A 20,356-nucleotide genomic window follows, 5' to 3' on the forward strand; every position below is an offset into this window, starting at 1 on the left:
ATTCTTTCTTTCTGGCCCTTCTTGCTTTCTCTCTGATGAGGCGAGATGCCATGTTCTGAGCTGCTCCATGGAAAGGCACGAGTGGCATGGAAGTGAGGGCAGCCAGCAGGCAATAGCCAGCTGCCATGTTGAGAGTAGCCCTATGGAGGGGCCCACATGACAAGGAACTGACATCTCTGTTCAACAGTCCGTGAGGACCTAAGGCCGCCAACAGCCACAGGAGGGAGCTTGGAAGCAGATCCTCCCGCAGTGGAGCCTTAAGATGACTGCAACCCGGCTGACACTTTGATTGCAGCCTTTTGGGAGACCCTGAGGTGGGGGTCCCAGCAAAGCTGCCCAGATTCCTGACCCACAGAAACTGTGAGACAATAAATGTTGGTGTTTTAAGCCACTACATTTGGGGATAATTTGTTACACAACAATAGATAACTAGTACAGAAGTGCTAAAGATCAAACATCATCTGAAAAAGGAGGGACCTTAAGGAAAATATTACTTAGAAGTTAAAGCTATTAAAGCTGAGAAGGTGACTTCTGAGCTGAATTTAATTTTGAAAATCACATGCATGATAAAAGAAAATTGAAAGTTTAAATAAATAAATAATACCCAGACATGGAATCAACCCAAATGCCCATCAATGATAGACCAGATAGAGAAAATGTGGCACATATACACCAGGAAATAGTACGCAGCCATAAAAAGAAATGAGATCATGTCCTTTGCAGGGACATGGATGGAGCGGGAAGCCATTATCCTCAGCAAACTAATACAGGACCAGAAAACCAAATGCTACATGTTCTCACTTGTAAGTGGGAGCTGAAAGATGAGAACACACGGACATAGGCTGGGGCACAACACTCACTGGGGCCTGTCAGGGGTGCAGGGGGAGGGAGAGCATCCGGAAGAATAGCTAATGCATTAATTCACTATTAATAGCTAATCATTATTAGCTTAATACCTAGGGGATGGATTGATCTGTGCAGCAAACCACCAAGACACATATTTCCCTATGTAACAGATCTTCACATCCTGTACATGTACACTGGAACTTAAAAGTTGAAGAAAAAACAAATGCCCAAAAGACTAAGATTGATTCTCAAACTTCCGCCTGCAAAGGAACATATTTGGTTTTTCAGAGAATGATTGTATTGGCACAGTATAAAAGCCTGTCTCCTCAGGAATTGGAAGGTAAAAGATCTGAAGAAAACATTGGTATGTTGCCAGAAAATGATCAGTTTGAACCAATTTCCTAATAATTGTGATGAAAAAGAAGAGAAACTTCATTTTTGTGAATATTATACTGCTGCACTATTTAGTGCAGTAGCTGTTAGCCACACGTGGTGATTTAAATTTAAGGTAAAATTAATGGAAATTAGACAAAATTTAAAATTCAGTTCCTCAATCACACTTGACTAATTTTTTTTTTTATTTTTAGGAGAGACAGGGTTTCGCCATGTTGGTCAGGCTGGTCTTGAACTCCTGACCTCATGATCCTCCTGCCTCGGCCTCCCAAAGTGCTGGGATTATAGGTGTGAGCCACTGCACCTGGACTTCTTTTTGTTTTTGTTTTTGTTCTTTTGAGACAGAGCCTTGCTCTGTTGCCCAGGCTGGAGTTCAGTGGTACCATCTCAGTTCACTGCAACCTCTGCCTCCCAGGTTCAAGCAATTCTCGTGCCTCAGCCTCCTGAGTAGCTAGGATTACAGGTGTGTGTCACTATGCACAGCTGATTTTCATATTTTTAGTAGAGATGGGGCTTCACCATGTTGGCCAGGCTGGTATTGAACTCCTGGCCTCAAGTGATCCATCTTCCTCTGCCTCCCAAAGTGCTGGGATTAGAGGTGTGAGCCACTGTGCCCAGCGGGATTTATTTCTTGATTGTGGAGAGTCAGGCCTCGTGGTCCAGTGCCTTCTCTACCTGACAATATTTTGCCATAATTTCCACTGTCCTTTGGTCAGCCTATGTTATAGTGGCTTGAAATTTTCCAGAGCTCCTAGAACACAAGAAACAAGTGCCTGTGCTCTGGACTCTCCGAAGTGAATCTGTTCCTTCCTAATAGTCCCTCCTCCCTACTGGCTCTTTGACCCTTAACTTTTCCCCTGAATGGGGGTGAGCGGGAGTTCCACATTCACAGTTGACCTGTTGCCCTCCACTTCTCCCCTTCCTGCTTCACCTTCATGTCTAGCCCTAAATGCCTCCATCCTAGCCTGCTTCTCTACACTGATTTTTAGCATTTTTTCTTTTCTTCCCCTCTTAAGGAATTCTGAAAAACTTGGACTTTTTTTAGGTTGACATCTAAAAATCTTTTATCATTTAAGTTTATTGGTTGCAAAAGACCTAATTTCTGCTGTATTTTATATTGTATATGTCCTCTAAATGTAACCAAATTCAGTTGCAGCTGCTGGCTGCTTGAAAGCCAGACACAAGAGATGAGGGTTGGTGGGAAGAAAAGCAGGTTTGTTTGGAAAGTCAGAAAAATCAAGAAGTTGGTGAACTAGCATTCCAAGGTAGAAATTGATTTAAGTCAGTACAAATTTCAGGCTCCTTTTACATTTAGGGCAGGGGGAAGAGCAAGTGGTTGAAACCAAGAGGTGACTGATGGCCACAGACGTCTGGGCACCAACGAGGGTTCCAGGTGATCGGGAACTTCTTTGTTCTTGGTCAGGTCACAACCTCCTATAAATCTTTAACAAAACATAGTTATTGTTTATGTACTTCTCCTTTAATTCCAGAGTTACTTTCAAAAACTACATGATTGCTGTTCCTGTGAATTATCTCAGCGCTCTAAAAATTACCCTAGGCTGGGCATGGTGGCTCGGGCCTATAATCCCAGCACTTCAGGAGGCCAAGGCAGGAGGATTGCTTGAGCCTAGGAGTTTGAGACAAGCCTGGGCAAGACAGGGAGACCCCAACTCTACACACAGTTTTTAGAAACTTCACTGAGTATGCTGGCATGCGCCTGTAGTCTCAGCTAATGGAGGCTGAGGTGAGAGCATTGCTTGAGCCTAGGAAGTCAAGGCTGCAGTGCGCTGTGATTGTACCGTGACACTCCAACCTGGGTGGCAGAGTGAGACCCTGTCTCAAAACGAAGCCAAGCAAAACTAAACTAAATAAATAAATAAAATAAAATTATCCCAGCCTATGTGCATGAATGGGTAAAGTCCCTTTAAACAAAAATGGAGTTAGTTATGTTAGTTCTTTTGCTGTTTCACTGTTACATAAATATATTTTTTTGTTAGAACACTAGATTTTGCTCTTTCAATATATGGAAAATGTCTGCACAGAATCTAACTGGCAAAGTCAATTTTTGTTGTCTAGCCAAATCAGCTGTACTTTCTGCCTGGACAAGTCTTGATTTAATTTTTCAATTTAAGCTAATGTTTCCATATGCGTCCTCATGGCAACCATATCACTTCTGAATTCTAATACATAGAACCAAAGATAAGCAGATGAGGCATAGGGCTGCATATGGCTCTGCAGCCGGGATGAAGTGAGGCCCCTCGGCCCTCGGGATTTTCCTGTGAGGTCACCTGGCCCTGTTCGAAAACAGCCTCCCTCAGGGGCGCGCATTCTCCAACTGTCCTGTCATTTGGTGTGCTGGAGGTTTTGTACCCTGGGAACATGCACTATTTTCGGATTCTGGATGGTGAGAGGCATATTTTTCTTTTGTAAACTAGAAGAGCGAACAATTTGAAAAGGCCAGTTGGGTAAAGAGGACCAGCCAATCACAGTCAATTCTAAAGGCAAATTAATTTTAGGAAAGAATACACATGGAAATTGACAATATCAAAATGTCAAAAACTTTTTAAAAAAATGATCAGTGCCCAAGGAGTCCTGAGGAAGTCTTCGTGTACTTCCAGGGATACACACACACCACAGGAATACCACAGCCTTCTAGTGAAGCTCTGTGCTCAGACCCCGGAGCTTTGCTCTTAAAACACTGCAAAAGAAAATTTTTTGAATTGTAGCAAAACCCTTTTTTCTCTGAAAAAAGCTTGGAATGATCTTGCTGTGAACTTAAGAAATTTAGTTTGACACTGTAAGCTGAGTAATGACTTTGTTCTAGTTAGGTATTCAGCCTTCCCCTGAAGTAGTGAAAACCATTGATTCAACGAGTGAGGGGTCATAGGACACCACCACTTAAGGGGAATGAAAATTACTTTGGTTTAATATTTCAAGAGTCTCATCCTTCTTTTATCTTTCATTTTGAACAGGGATTAAACTGACTGTGCTGTAGGACCAAAAAAATGGAGATGTACAGAAGCCGATTTTGAGTTGATGGGAGGAAGAAGCAGAGCTATGAAACAATGAGGGGGTCTGCCTTCTGTGACCCACATGTCACCCAGGGCCTCTGCCTGTTGATGCGTAAGATTGACTCACCCTTATCCCTCAGTTTCCCTCTCCCCTTCCCTCCCCTCCCCTCCCCTCTCCTTTCCTATGGAATCTTACTCTGTGGCCCAGGCTAGAGAGCAGTGGCATGCTCTCGGCTCACTGCAACCTCCATCTCCCCAGTTGAAGTGATTCACCTGCCTCAGCCTCCCTTGTAGCTGGGATTACAAGTGTGTGTTACCGTGCCCAGCTAATTTTTGTATTTTTAGTAGAGATGGGGTTTCACCATGTTGGTCAGGATGGTCTTGAACTTCTGACCTCAACGATCCACCCCCGCCCCCGGCCTCCCAAAGTGTAGGGATTACAGGCGTGAGCCTCTGCACCTGGCCTACCACTCAGTTTTCGCAAAGTGAAAGTCCAGAGCTGTCCCCAAGAGTTTGACGAGTTATTTTCTTGTGTTTAATGCTGATTCCAGGTACCTGATTTCAATTGTGCTGTGTCCATTTTGCAGCATGTCAATCCAGATGTAAAACTTATTTCCAATTCTGATTTTCATAAAAAGCATTAGAGTGAGAGAGAACAAAGGAGACAAAGAGCTGTTAACATTGAAGGAAAAAAACAAAACAAAACGAAGCAGAGTCATGGGGAGCACTAGGTGGAAGGACTTCCAGCCAGCCTCACTCAGAGATGGTGGCAGTGGAGCCTGCCTCTTTCCATCTTGCTAAATTCGCACTTCATTCATCTTCCTCTGCAAACCTTGTTCCCACTTTAGGCTGGTACAAAAGTAATTGCAGTTTTTGTCATTACTTTCAAAGGCAAAAATCACAATTGCTTTTGCACCAATGTAAATAGTAGCTGGTGCAAAAATATTTTCAAAAGAACACATATTATTCTCCTGGGCCCATACATAGCACTTTAGCATGGGTTTACACCCATGTTCTTGGGGTCTTGCCATACCGGGAGTGCTACAAAGTATACCATATTATTTTCCTAAATGCAATTCTGCTGCCATCAGAATTATAGTATTACACTTGAAAAGCTGTATGTTCCCTATTAGTTAAGTCTGGGTGTTCCCTAGTAAATAAGTCTGCAAAAACCCTCAGAATGGATTCTAGCACTAGCTGTAGCGGGGGATCGGAGGGCTGGCAGACTTGGATTAGGGAATCTTCTACTTTTCCTTCTACTTCAAAACTCTTTGACTCTACCCTTTATACGTAGAGATTTTTCAAAATGAAAATACTACTACTATTGGTTCTAACTAGCAAAGTAGTATGTGTGCATTATTTTAAAATCAGATAATAAAAGTATCCAAAAGTAAAAATAGCTTCTATAGCTGGGCACGGTGGCTCACGCCTGTAATCCCAGCACTTTGGGAGGCTGAGGAGGGCGGAGCACCTGAGATCAGGAGTTCGAGACCAGCCTGACCAACATGGAGAAACCCGTCTCTACTAAAAATACAAAATTAGCTGGGCGTGGTGGTGCATGCCTGTAATCCTAGCTACTTGGGAGACTGAGGCAGGAGAATTGCTTGAACCTGGGAAGCAGCAGTTGCAGTGAGCCAAGATTGCACCATTGCACTTCAGCCTGGGCAACAAGAGTGAAACTCTGTCTCAAAAAAATAAAAATAACAATAATGATGGCTCACACCTGTAATCCCAGCACTTTGTGAGGCTAAGGAGGGTGGATCATGAGGTCAGGAGTTCAACACCAGCCTGGCCAAGATGGTGAAACCCTGTCTCTACTAAAAACACAAAAATTAGCTAGGTGTTGGGGGGGTTCCTGTAATCTCAGCTACTCGGGAGGCTCAGGAAGGAGAATCGCTTGAACACAGGAGGTAGAGGCTGCAGTGAGCCGAGATCTTGCCACTGCACTCCAGCCTGGTGACAGAGCAAGACTCCCTCTCAAAAAAAAAAAAATAATAAATTTTAAAAAATAAATAAATAAAAATCTTCTATATTATACAAGATAATAATAGAAATTCAAATAGTTCACCCAAAAAAAGTACCAGTATTTACACTTGGCATATATCATTTGAAATTTCAGATTCATATAGTATTTATTTTACTTATTTTACGAAAATAGGATTGAGACGTGCTGCTTTCCACATATGCAGGTTTGTTTCAAGGGTGTATTTAGTGATGTTGAGGTTTGGGCTTCTATTTGATTCCTGTCACCAACAGTGAACACAGTCCCCAGTGGGAAGTTTTCCAGCCCTTGCCCCATTGGAGTCCCTAGTGTCTGTTGTTCCCATTTTTATGTCTGTGTGTACCAAAGATTATCTCCCACTTATAAGTGAGAACATACATCATCATTTTTAATAGCTTCATATAATCTTGTAAGTTACTTAAAATCATTCGATGGTTGGACATTTACGTTGTTTCTACTTTTTAGGTAACACTGCAGTAAGTACACTAGCATGTATATCTTGTCATTAGATTTTAGGGATTGATTATTAATGTGGAAGTAGATGAGATCATGTAGTCAATTGCTTAAGTTAATTTTCAATTGTGCCAAGTAGGAGGGAAGGACATGGACAGAATCCTAAAGAATACGATATAAAGATGGAGCAGGGGTGGAGGAACCATTTATCCTAAAATGAACCAGACTTGTTAGTCAAGAGAATTCCAAAAGTGTGTGAAGACTTGCCAAAGCCATTTGCTTTTGATCTCTGGAATTTATCAGGTTTGCTTCTTGTTTCTTCCAGGAGATTTTCTGCATCTTTTGTCCACTCCCCTTCCCACGTGGTGTGGACTCGATCCATTTTCTACCTTGACTGATGACTTTGTTTGTACTTACTATTTTGAAATTCCGGCCAGGCACGGTGGCTCACGCCTGTAATCCCAGTACTTTGGGAGGCCGAGGCAGGCAGATTACAAGGTCAGGAGTTCGAGTGGCAGGTGCCTGTAATCCCAGTTACTCAGGATGCTGAGGCAGAAGAATCACTTGAACCTGGGAGGCAAAGGTTGCAGTGAACCAAGATCACACCTGGTGACAGCGAGACTCCATCTCGAGAAGAAAAAAAGAAAAAAAAAGAGAAATCCCTTCCAGATGGAGATAAACCAGGGTTTGGATGGGACCTTGAGTTGCATAATGGTAGGGACTCAGTTTAAGAAAAAGAATACAGGCCTGGTGCAGTAGCTCATGCCTATAATCTCAGCACTTTGGGAGGCCGAGGTGGGTGGATCATCTGAGGTCAGGAGTTCAAGACCAGCCTGGCCAACATAGTGAAACGCCCCCATCTCTACTAAAAGTACACACACACAAAAAAAAATTAGCCGGGCATGGTGGTGGGTGCCTGTAATCCCAGCTCTTCAGGAGAATTGCTTGAACCCGGGACGTGGAGGTTGCAGTGAGTCGAGATCACACCATTGCACTCCAGCCTGAGCAACAAGAGCAAAACTCCATCTCAAAAAAAAAAAAAACAACAAAATTAGGCACAAAGTATTCAGAATAAGAAAATAATTGATAATAATTAACGAATTTTTTAAAGCTAACAAATACCACAAACATCACAAAATCTAGAAAATCACATAATTTGTAAAAAACTGCTTTAAACATCTCTAAAATGCTTTTCCCCTAAATTTTTGACTTCATAGTTGTTAATCACTTCTTCATATGACAATATTGTTTTTCATAGAATAAACAGAGGAGTAATTTAGTCTTTTCTCTCATATAGTTATTTAAATTTAAAAACGGATAATTAAGAAGTTTCTTTCAGCATCACAATAATTGGTAATCCCCTGAAATATGTTTAAGATTGTTGTCAAATCTGGGAAAGCACTTGTTGTCAGACCCAGGAAAGCGATCAGGTTTCTTTCTTATATGAGTTGTAAAATTTGGAAGAGTTTTCCATAAACTAGCTTTTGGCTCCATACATTTCATGTCTCTTTCTCTTCCATTAAATACATGTATTCAGTGCCAGGCTTTGTAGGGTGTATTCATACTGCAACACAGCCTGTGGCTCTGCACTTTTGTGTCAGGACATTGAATGCAGGAGATGGGCAGGGAGTGGGTGGTCCTGAACCGGCCAGTGACTAGAGTAGGAGAGAGACAGATGAGGATATGCCTTAGGTAGGTACATTTGTAGAGGAGATGGCAGGAAGATGAGGAAGTTCCTGCTAATGACTTCAAATTTTACTATGAGATAAAGTTAGTTAAGAGAGAAAGAGAGGTTAGAGGTAGAGTTGCCAGATTTAGCAAATACAGGACTTGGTCAATATTGCAAAGGACATACTTACACTAAAACTTATTTATTGCTTATCTGAAATTCACGTTTAACTGGGTGTCCCCTATTTTGTCTTACAATTGTAGATGGGAACCTGAAGAGAAAACAGTAGCTCTGGCATAGTCATTGAGAGAATGAAAGAACTAATCAAAGATTAGTATCATGAAGGCCTACTTAAGAGTAGAAATCAGAAAACCTCATGGCGGGTCGGAGTGTTTCTCCAATGGCGCTTAGATGATCGGGTGGCTTGATTTTTTTTTTTTTTAATATGAAATGCTTCACGAATTTGCATGTCATCCTTGCGCAGGGGTCATGCTAATCTTCTCTGTATCATTCCAATTTTAGTATATGCGCTGCCGAAGCGAGCACGGTGGCTTGACATTAACACAGACTGTGATTACAGAAACAAGGTTTAAAATGTATGATCAGGCTGGGCGTGGTGGCTTACACCTGTAATTCTAGCATTTTGAAAGGCCAAGGCAGGAGGATTGCTCGAGTCCAGGAGTTTGAGACCAGCCTGGGCAAGACAGTGAGACCCTGTCTCTACAAAAAATTAAAAAATTCTCCAAGCGCGGTAGTGTGTGCCTGTAATCCCAGCTACTTGAGTGGCTGAGGTGGAAGGATCGCTTGAGCCTGGGAGGTGGAGAATGTAGTGAACGGAGATCAAGCCACTGCATTCCAGCCTGGCCCTGTCTTAAAACGACAACAATTAATAAATAAGAAAACAAAATATATGATCAAAGATATGATTCAAGTAGGTTTCTCTTCTTTTTAGTCTTATCATTTGACTTTCAAGAAAACCAAGGCAGAAATTTTAAAAAGAAAGATGTACTGATTAGGGATTGAAATCCAAATCACAGAATATGTTAACATAAGAATATTCTACACTACTCGAATATGCCATAATATATTCACCCAAAGCAATAAATCCCATGCTGCACAAGCAAATTATAAACAAATGATAGAAGCTGGAGTTTTCCTCTCACAAGAGGCTAAAGAACAGATCATTTAGAAAGAACAGATTTTATTGGAACGTCAATAGTTTTCATGACACAGATACTTAAAGTACTCGTTTCAACATACCCATATGAAGAAAATTATGAAAAGGTTTTTTTTTTTGTTTTAAGAAAAGATAATTTGACAGATGGAGTCTTTTTATGGGATCAGTAGAAGTGATAAAATTGAATAAATTACCAAGATTTTATCTCCATTTCTGTAATTCTCCCTAAAGATTTAGAGATGGCAGATTGAATCAACTGGAAAATAAATTTGCAAGTTTATAACACTTCTAAAACAGGAATTAAAGACGAACTTCTAACTTTTTTCATGAGCGGTTTGTCTTGAGGAAACCTGCTCTTATGGGATTACACATTTCCTAACTATCAAGGTTCATCAAATGGACACACACCACAGAAGTTATACGAATGTAGGTTCTGTGAATGGTTTACTGTTTATTATTGCCATTAGTGTCAACAAAAATAATTGTGAACTATTAATTGCTCAAAAAAAAATTTAGAGCAACTCAAAATCTAGTTGTTCCAAATGATTCGTTTATGATCAGGCTAGATTAGACTGTAAATAAAATCAAGCCATGGCCTTTTGCTTCACAACGTAAATGACTTTTATGCTCCTCGAGTTGTGTGATCTTATCGCAGAGACAGCAGTTGTGCCTACTTCTAGGAGGAGGTGCAGAAAGACCCTGCTTGGGTGCTGGTGGGATGTTTTATGGACAGAATGTATGTATATTACTTTAAGCACCAGCAGATCAGATGAACTCCTTCTACAGAATCCTAGCATTGCTTAAAAATTCAGCAGCTTTTTCTTAGGCCATAAAATGAATGGAAAAAAGGCAGTGGAAAGTAAAGTTTTCGTAGAACCATAGGAGACAGTGTCTGGGAGAAGCTGTCAAATCCTGTGTCCCTCAAAAGGAGAGGATCCCAAGACCCAGAGAGGAGAAGTGACTTGCTCCAAGCCTCACACACTCACCAAGAGTCAGAACTGGGGTCCTGCTAGGTAACAGTGAAAGAAAAAAGGCTGAAATACAAAGCCTTAGAAAGTACAAACTTCTGGGCAGGCTCGGTGGCTCGCGCCTGTAATCCCAGCATTTTGGGAGGACGAGGCAGGCAAATCATGAGGTCAAGAGATGGAGACTATCCTGGCCAATATGGCGAAACCCCATCTCTACTAAAAATACAAAAGTTAGCTAGGTATAGTGGCGCAAGCCTGTAGTCCCAGCTACTCAGGAGGCTGAGGCGGGAGAATCGCTTGAACCCGGGAGGTGGAGGGTTGCGGTGAGCCAAGATCGCACCACTGCACTCCAAGTTGGCAATAGAGCAAGACCTGGTCTCAAAAAAAAAAAGTAGAAACTTCTTCAAGGGCCTAGCATAAGTCAGGTCTCTACTGGGTTTTGGTAGTCTAAATTCAGGATTTACATAGGGAATATTCACTATGTTCTGTATTTTTTTCTTTTTGTTTGACCTTGTTCTATAAGAACAATTTTGTAGTTGTTCTTTATGTACCCATTGATAAGGAGAATATATGGTAAGCAAGGAGCAAAATGACTTAGCTGTCATGTGGAATGGATTTTTGGATTTTTTTAAAAAGCAGAAAATCAACTCCTGTTCGTTGATATTTTGGGCTGCTTATCCCTCCTCCCCATTTGCCAATGTTTTCCTTTGCTTGTGTATGCAAAAAGTTGTAAAACATAAACAGTGAGCAAATCATAAAACAGGATTCTTTATGCTTGTATATCTAATTGTACTGCAATGTGCTTGAAGCAGGACAACTCCCAGCTCCCACAAAATCCAGGGTGGATTTTAAAAAAGCATTTTAGGACTTGTTTTCCTATTGGGCATCTCTCAGTTTTTAAGGTGTTTCTATGCTAGAGATCTCATGGATGTTTTCTTTATTTTCATGTCTCCCTGCACCCTCTCTACTGAATCCTGCTTTACTGATTCCATCTATTATTGTGGCTTTAATCTGTAGGGAAGGCTTCCAGATCAGCTTCCTATCCTGATTCCTCAGGGCAGTCTTTTACCCTCACTGTTCCTAGCTCTCAGCTGTTAAGAGGAAACCATATTGTCTATAATTAGCAATTTTGCAAAAATAGCCTGTGAATGCATATTAGCATCACCTGATTATTGAGTGCCTAGTGGATCCATATCTCTGTACCCAGATACAACACAGGAGGGAAAAGATGTGGTTCCTGTCCTCAGAAACTCCTGGTCAAAGAAGGTTCCAGTGTCAGGTATGTGTAAGCTGTGAAAGCCGTACATAGAAACAGGTGTCACTGAAAATAGATATTTCCATGTAAACTGTATATAAACTTGGCCTTTAGTGGTATCCGTGGAGCTAAGAATGAACCATTGGCAATACTACCACGTGTGGGAGGATAATGGAAAGGAAGCATATTTAAGAAATGAGGGAAACCACAAGGAAAGACAAATGCAGGGGCATATACACCACAGAGAATCTCAGAATCTTGGTAAGCTTAGACTGGAGATAAATGTCAACCAGTCAAACCCCCATCTAATGTTTGAGTTCCTCTACCATGTTGCCACCCAGCTGTGAGAAGTTTCAGTGACAGGAAATAAGCTGACAGATAACCCTGGAGCTCATTCCACACTGGACTCTGGTAATTATTGGAATGTTCATTTAATAGTTATGTAGAACCTAAGATTGACTTCACATCATTCTTTTCTCACTTATTTTGGTTTCTCTCTGGGGCCCAAAAGCTAGCCCATGTCTGTCCCTGGCTTTCAAAGCTCCCTACTTGGGCCTGGTGCGACCCGCTCCTTCCTGGTGTGTCACTGTGTATTGTGCTCTCCAGGGCTTCTTTCAGTTCCGCTAACACACCGAGCACATTCTTGCCCTAGGACCTCCCGACTAGAGCACTTGTCTCCTGCTTGTGGCATGAAATGTATCTCTTCAGAGGAGCCTTTGCTGACCACCAAAGCTAAAATAGCCCACTCCTGGAATGCTAAATTTAATGACATTAAAAAATATATTTATGGCAAAGGCCCTTTTATAAGCCAATTCAAAAGACCAAAGAAAGACTGAGGAAAATATCTGAAACTCACATAATAGGCAAAGGACTAAATTCCCTAAAATATAAAGGATTTCTACAAATCGGTAAGAAAAAACCCAATAACCCAATAGAAAAAAAAAAAAAAAAACTGTCAAAGAATATGAATAGATCATCAAAACAACAATAATCAGAAGCCTACATATGCTGCTCAGACATGGGAAAAAGTGCTCAAACTCACTGATGGCGAAAAAAAGGAGAGATTTTTTTTTTTTTTACTTGTCAAACTGACAAAGATAAAACAAGATTGATATTAACATTGTATCAGCCAGGGTATGGGAAACAGATTCCCTCATATTCTGCTCGTGGGACTATAAACTAGAACAATGTCTATAGAGAGTGATTTAGTAACATTTACTAAAATTAGAAATGCACAAACCCTTTAACCCAGTGATTTCTCTCCTAAAAATTTGTCTTTCAGATATGTTCCTGAGTATGGGAATTGATACCTGTACAAAGGTACTCATGGCAGCCTTGGATATACAGTAATAGCAAGAGATTGGAAACAATATACAGATCTCTCAATGTGGGTAGGCAAGTAAATTACAGTGCATTTACACAAGGAAACATCACGCCATTACTAAAATGAGTGATGCCAATCTGCATGTGGCCCTGGAGTGCTCTGAATGAGTTTTATGTTGATTATAGGCATTTATATTCTCTATTTTGTATTTATCTTCTTTTTAAATTTTAATTTTTAAGGTTTTTTATTTTTAACTTTTGTGCGTAAATAGTACACAATGGAGTACTATTCAGCCATAAAGAAGAATGAGATCCTGTCATTTGCAACAACATGGATGGAACTGGAAGTCGTTAGGTATGTAGGTATATATATTTACAAGGTACATAAGATATTTTGATATAGTCATACAATGTATAATAATAACATCAGGGTATATGGGGTATCCATCACCCCAAGCATTTATACTTTCTTTATGTTACAAACAATTATGGTCTTTTACTTATTTTTAAATATACAGTAAGTTATTGTTGACTGCAGTCACCCTGTTGGGCTATTAAATACTAGCTCTTATTCTTTCTATTTAACTATATTTTTGTACTCACTAACCATTCTGAGTCTCCCCATCCCACTCTACTCTCTATCTCCATGAGTTCAATTGTTGTAATTTTTTTGTTAGCTCCCATGAATAGGTGAGACCATGCAAAGTTTGTCTTTCTGTGCCTGGCTTATTGCACTTAACATAAGGACTTCCAGTTCCATACATGTTGTTGCAAATGACAGGCTCTCGTTCTTTATGGTTGAATAGTACTCCATTGTGCCTACAAACCACATTTGCTTTATCTATTCATCTGTTGGCCGACGCTTAGGTTGCCTCCAAATCTGGCTGTTGTGAATAGTGCTTCAATAAAATTGGGGGTATAGATACCCTTCAATATGCTGATTTCCTTTCTTTTGAGTATATCCCTAGCAATGGGATTGCTGAATCATATGGTAGTTCTATTTTTGGTTTTCTGAGGAAAACTAAATGTTTAACTAAAACTAAAAAAACTAAACTGCTCCAGACTGTTCTCCATAGTGGTTACATTCTCACCAACCGTGTCCAAGCTTTCCTTTTTCTCCACATCTTCACCAGCATTCATCATTGTGTACTTTTGGCATGAAAGTCATTCTGACTGGGGTGAGATGATATCTCATTGCAGTTTTGATTTGCATTTCTCCGATGATCAGTGATGTTGAGCACCTTTTCATACACCTGTTTGGCATTTGTATATCTTCTTTTGAGAAATGTCTATTCTGATGTTTTTCCCATTTTTAAATTTGATTATTTGATTTTTCCCTATAGAGTTGTTTGAGTTCCTTATATATTCTGGTTATTAATCCCTTGTCAGATGGATAGTTTGCAAATACTTTCTCCCATTCTGTGGGTTGTCTCTTCGCTTTGTTGATTGTTTTCTTTGCTGTGCAGAAGTTTTTTAACTTGATATAATCCCATCTGTCCAGTTTTGCTTTGTTTGTCTGTGCTTGTGGGTTATTACTCAAGAAATCTTGATTCAGTCCAATGTCTCAGAGAGTTTCCCCAATGTTTCTTTGAATAGTTTCATAGCTTAAGGTCTTAGATTTAATTATTTAATCCATTTTGATTTGATTTTGCATATGGCGAGAGATAGGGGGCTAGCTTCATTCTTCAGCATACAGATACCCAGTTTTCTCAGCACCACTGATTGAAGAAACTGTCCTTTCCCTGATGTGTGTTCTTGGAACGTTGTCGAAATGAATTCACTGTAGATGTGTAAATTTGTTTCTGTGTTCTCTATTCTGTTCCATTGGTCTATGTGTCTGTTTTGATGCCAGTACCATGCTATTTTGGTTACTATAGTTCTGTAGTATAATTTGAAGTCAGACCATGTGATTCCTCCAGTTTTGTTCTTTTTGTTCAAGATAGCTTTGGTTATTCTGGATCGTTTGTGGTTCCATATCAAGTTCAGGATTATTTTTTCTATTTCTGTGAAGAATGTCATTTGTATTTGGATAGGGATTGTAATGCCTAGATTGCTTTGGGTAGTATGAACATTTTAATAATATTGATTCTTCTGATCCATTAACCTGAAATATCTTCATTTCTGTGTGTCCTCTTTAATTTCTCACATCAATGTTTTATAATTTTTTTATAGAGATTGTATTTATTTTCTTAAAGAAGTTCCCAAAAATTGTATCGGTTTCAGGACCCACAAAGCTTGGATACACTCCTAACCTTAACCCACCTGGGAGACAGATACTCTCCTGTGAGTAACAGAGGCTCCATTGCACAGTGGTAGGAGAGGGATATGATAGTTCTGTTTTTAGTTTTCTGAGGAAAACAAAACTGTTTAAAACTAAAAAAGAGAACATGGGCAGTGGGGTGTTCTTTTTCATCAATAGAGAGCAGAGATGAAACAAAACTGAGAGTTTGACAAACGTACCATAGGTGATTACGATATGCTCCACCACTTTGAAATCCACTGCTTCCCTGTTCAGTGCATGAGTCTCCAATCATGTGTAGCCCTCCACCTGCTTCTCCTTAAGGCTCCAAAACCACTCTCACTTTCAGATGAAGACTAAACGTTGCAGGTAAAGTTCAAGCCTCCGTCATCCATTTAATCACAACTCCCTGCCTTTATCAGCCTAGTTCTTCAAGCCCTTGAAGTGCCTCTAAGGATTTCAGACTAGTGGATCCTCCTCTCCCTGGCTTTTCTGACCTTTACTTTGAAATGCAGTGACTCTTATTCATCTCATGTTTATCAAGAAGACAGCAATATATTGAAGACATTCCCAGATCATTCTCTTATCTCCTCAGTCTTCTTGGAGGCAGGCGGCCTCTAAACAGTTCTTATCGTTAGAAAATTGCCTGAGTATTCACTTTTTATGTGTTTCCTTTTTGCCAGTTGTCAGACAAAACTGATGCTGCTGCTGGAAAGGTTTGGAGAAATTTTGAGGAGGCCAAACGGGGAGTAAGCCAGGTTAGCAGGAAGCATCACAATCACATAAATCAAGAAGTGAAGTTATGTACGTTTCTTTTTAACAAGCAAAGGAGGCATTGAACATTTAAAAAATGGAGAGGCTTAAGAGTAGTACCACTGTGTTTAGTAAGACATGATTCTATTTGCTTTTCTAATTTTCTTTCCTTCCTTCCTTCTGATGAAGGAAAAACTTCAAATTCAGCCCGGTGCAGTGGCTCATACCTGTGATCTCAGCACTTTGGGAGGCCGAGGCAGGTGGATCACCTGAGGTCAGCAGTTTGAGACCAGCCTGGCCAACATGATGAAACCCCGTCTCTATTAAAAATACACAAATTACCTGGATGTGGTGACATATGCCTGTAATCCCCGCTACTCAGGAGGCTGAGGCAGGAGAATCGTTTGAACCTAGGAAGTGGAGGTTGCAGTGAGCCGAGCTCATGCCACTGCACTCCAGCCTGGACAACAGAGCAAGACTCCATAACAAAAAAAACAAAAAACAAAAAACTTCAACCAAATTAAATGTAAAGGAATTTAACTGAGCAATGGACAATTTGCAAATCAGGAAGCCTTCTGAGCCAGAATAGGCTCACAGACTTCAGCACAACCACATGGTGGAAGATTTGTGGACAAAAAAAAGGAAGGTGACATACAGAAAATGGAAGTGAGGTGCAGAAACAGCTGAATTGGTTACAGCTCAGTGTTTGCCTTCTTTGAACACAGTTGAAACAGTTTGCTACATTTGATTAGCCAACACTTGGTGATTGGCACAAGTGTAGGCTACAGTCTGTTTACATCTCTTCTTGTTATAGTTATGACATACAGAAAAACCTTTTGGCCAAACTTAAATAGTAAGGAGACAGCTTTAGGCTTGTTTTAGATCTTTCTTCCTTCTTCCTCCCTTCTCTCTCTCCCTCCCTTCTTCCCTCCCTTCCTCCCTCCTTTCTTCCTTTCTTCTCTCTCTCCCTTTTTTTAAATATGGAAAAGGCTGTGATTTATTGCAATGTATAATAGATAGCAAATTCCAAGGAAGGGCAAACACATTTTAACAAACAATTTTTAAATTTAATGGCTTAAGCCAAAGTCTCAGTTACTTTCTGGAAAATTCAGAACTATTGGGGTAGAAGAATGCTTTTCCTTTTTTCTCTTCTTTTTTTCCTTTTTGTAGTGTTTCCCTTTTTTTTGATTTACTCTTTTTTCGTTTCTTACTTCTGATATTTTTGTTTCTTTTGTTTTGAAGTGTCCTTCTGCTGAACTGGATGAGTAAGACCTTTTTCTTTTTTTTTTTTAACTTGATTTTTTTCTTTTTTCTTTTCCTCTTCTTCATTTATTCTTTTTTCCTGTAATGCCTGCAATTCATTCAGTTCTTCATTCTCTTCATCACTATCTTCACTACTTATACTGCTGACATCTAAAATTATGTCCTATAATATAGTTCTATTAAGCATAAACAAAAGAAATATGGCAGAAAGCCACTCCTGATCAACTAAGAAATTTTGTCAGACATTTCAACCTCCGTCACCCCCTGCAGTCCCCTCCACTTTTCTTCCTAATCGTCTTCCCTCTGTATCTGTGGGGCATTGGTTCCAGGACTCCTCAGATACCAATCAAGTCCCTGTCATATGGTTTGGCTGTGTGTCCCCACCCAGATTTCACCTTGAATTATAATCCCCATAATCTTTACATATTATAGGAGGGACCCAGTGAGAGGAAGAATCATGGCAGCTGTTTCCCCCCTGCTGTTCTTGTGATCGTGAGTTCTCACGAGATCTGATGGTTTTATAAAGGTCTGGCATTTCCCTTGCTGGCATTCATTTTGTCTCCTGCTGCCCTGTGAAGGGGTGCCTTCTGCCATGATTGTAAGTTTCCTGAACCCTCCCCAGCCATGTGGAACTACGAGTCAATTAAAATCTTTTCTTTTTCATTTTTGAGATGGAGTCTCACTCTGTTGCCCAGGCTGGAGTGCAGTGGCATGATCTCAGCTAACTGCAACCTCTGCCCCCCTGGGTTCAAGTGATTCTCCTGTCTCAGCCTCCCAAGTAGCTGGGACTACAGGCACGTGCCGCCACGCCCAGCTAATTTTTGTATTTTTAGTACAGACGAAGTTTCACTATGTTGGCCAGGCTGGCCTTGAACTCCTGACCTCAGGTGACCTGCTGTCCTCAGCCTTCCAAAGTGCTGGGATTATAGGTATGAGCTATCAACCCCACAGCGTGAGAATGGATTAATACACCCTGATATAAAATGATATAGGATTTGCATATAATTGTGAAAGGAAAGTAAATCTCAGGACTCCAAAATCAGCCAAATGAAGAGTCAAGTCAGGCAAACCTGCCTCTCATTTTATTCCTAAGATAACTGCAAAGATTAAAAAAAGCTACACACCTCCCTCACAATTTCTTCACAAGGAAATTCCTTGTGGGCATCAAGTTCTTTTTCCCTAAAATGGGTCTGTTGAATTTTACCCTGGCAACGTAAATTGATAACTTATCTTCACAGGTACAGACAAAGGACAGAACTAAAAAGTCATTTCTCTGCTCACCTGATATCTGCATTCTGAGTGCTTCCTCCTCCCTATTGTTTATGTAAAAATGCAGATTCACTGAGCCATACTAAGGCATAAGTGACTATTCCGCCACTGCCTCTCACATGTAAATTGCGTATTCAGTGACAGGCTGATCAAAGACTGAAAAGAGTGCAGCCTTTTGTCCCTTATCTACCTGTGACCTGGAAGCCCTCACTTTGAGATGTCCCATCTTTTTGGACTGGACCAATGTACAGCTTACACATACTGACTGATGGCTCATGTCTCCCTAAAGTGTGTACAGCCAAGCTTGAGCACATGTCCTCAGGATCTTCTGCGGCTGTCACGGGCGTGTCTTTAGCCTTGGCAAAATAAATTTTCTAAATCGATTGAGACCTATCTCAGATACTTTTGGGTCACATAACCTAAGTACACCCTCCTGTACTCTTTAAGTCACCTCTAGATTACTTACGGCACCTAATACAAAGTAAATGCTACGTGTATAGTTGTTGTATTGTTTTGGGAATGACGACAAGAAAAAAGCCGGCATATGTTCAGGACATGTTATAAACATTGCAGGTGTAACTACATTTTTGATCTGGGATTGGTCTCATCTGAGGATGTGGAACCCGCAGGTGTGGAGAGCCAACTGTACTGGCAGAAAAAAGTAGAGTCAGAATGAAGTACCAGCTACCAGGAAGGCGGCCAACTCAAGTTAGAGAAAATAGGCTGCCTTGCTGGGGATCACCCTAACGGGGCACAGGCCTGCCCGATATGAGGACTCAGCGCCCCAGCAGGGAAGCCCACATGGGTAGGTGCATCCGCCAAGCCCAGAAGGCTGTGTGCCTTGCATGAGGACCTTAGAGTGGGGGTGCAGTGTGGGTTGGAGTGGGGTTGGGTGGCAAAGAGTAGTCTCAGCACCAGCCCCCTACTCTTAGCTTCCCAGAGTTTTCACCAGCTTGTCACCAGGAGAAGCTGAAGAACGTGCACCAGCAGCCACGGTGTGTTCCTTGTGATTCTGAGGGCTTACAGAGGCTCCAGGGGGCTTTTCAAGAAATCTGGTACCAGAATGGGATACCATCGTTTCAGAGGCTTTTCCTAAGGCCTAAAGTTGGCAGAAACACTGTGAAAGACCTCTAATGTAAGAGGGATAATCAATGGGAAGACTCAAAAGGTATCTGTGGCATAACAAGAAATATATTCTTAGCCCAGGCGCGGCAGCTCACGCCTATAATCCCAGCACTTTGGGAGGCCGAGGCAGCAGATCACCTGAGGTCAGGAGCTCCAGACCAACCTGGCCAACATGGAGAAACCACGTCTACTCAAAATACAGAATCAGCTGGGGGTGGTGATGCATGCCTGTAATCCCAGCTACTTGGAAGGCTGAGGCAGGAGAATTGCCTGAACCCAGAAGGTGGAGGTTGCAGTGAGCCGAGATCGCTCTATTGCACTCCAGCCTGGGCAACAAGAATGAAACTCTGTTTCCCAAAAAAAAAAAAAAAAAAAAGGAATAAATTCTTATAGAACACCAAATAAAAGTTGCTTAGTTATACCAAGTAAAAAGAAAAAAATTATATATTTGATCCTTGTCCTCAGTACCTGTCATAGAGCTCCTAAAACTCTTGGAATTTCCTGAGTGATAACAACATCTTTTGTTATTTATAAGGAACCCCTTTTGATCATACCAGACTTTATGCTAATGAGGTGAGTCAGGTGGGATCAATCACCAGAAAGACCAAGC

General features: G+C 40.9%; 1 long non-coding RNA gene and 1 other non-coding gene across 2 annotated transcripts; one reads left to right on the top strand and one right to left on the bottom strand.

Annotated features, from left to right (window-relative positions):
• Positions 1-8,813: 8,813 nt before the first annotated feature.
• On the bottom strand, positions 8,814-8,920 carry LOC116526396. The gene has a single exon (XR_004258134.1). It is a non-coding gene; the product is annotated as a U6 spliceosomal RNA (small nuclear RNA).
• A 1,943-nt stretch (positions 8,921-10,863) lies between these two features.
• On the top strand, positions 10,864-19,430 carry LOC116526298. Its single transcript, XR_004258083.1, has 2 exons — positions 10,864-13,165; positions 19,195-19,430. It is a non-coding gene; the product is annotated as an uncharacterized LOC116526298 (long non-coding RNA).
• Positions 19,431-20,356: the final 926 nt, after the last annotated feature.

Source organism: Sapajus apella, unplaced genomic scaffold (genome assembly GCF_009761245.1).
Source record: "Sapajus apella isolate SASKATOON/1434 unplaced genomic scaffold, GSC_monkey_1.0 scaffold50, whole genome shotgun sequence".
NCBI classification, from domain to species: domain Eukaryota; kingdom Metazoa; phylum Chordata; class Mammalia; order Primates; family Cebidae; genus Sapajus; species Sapajus apella.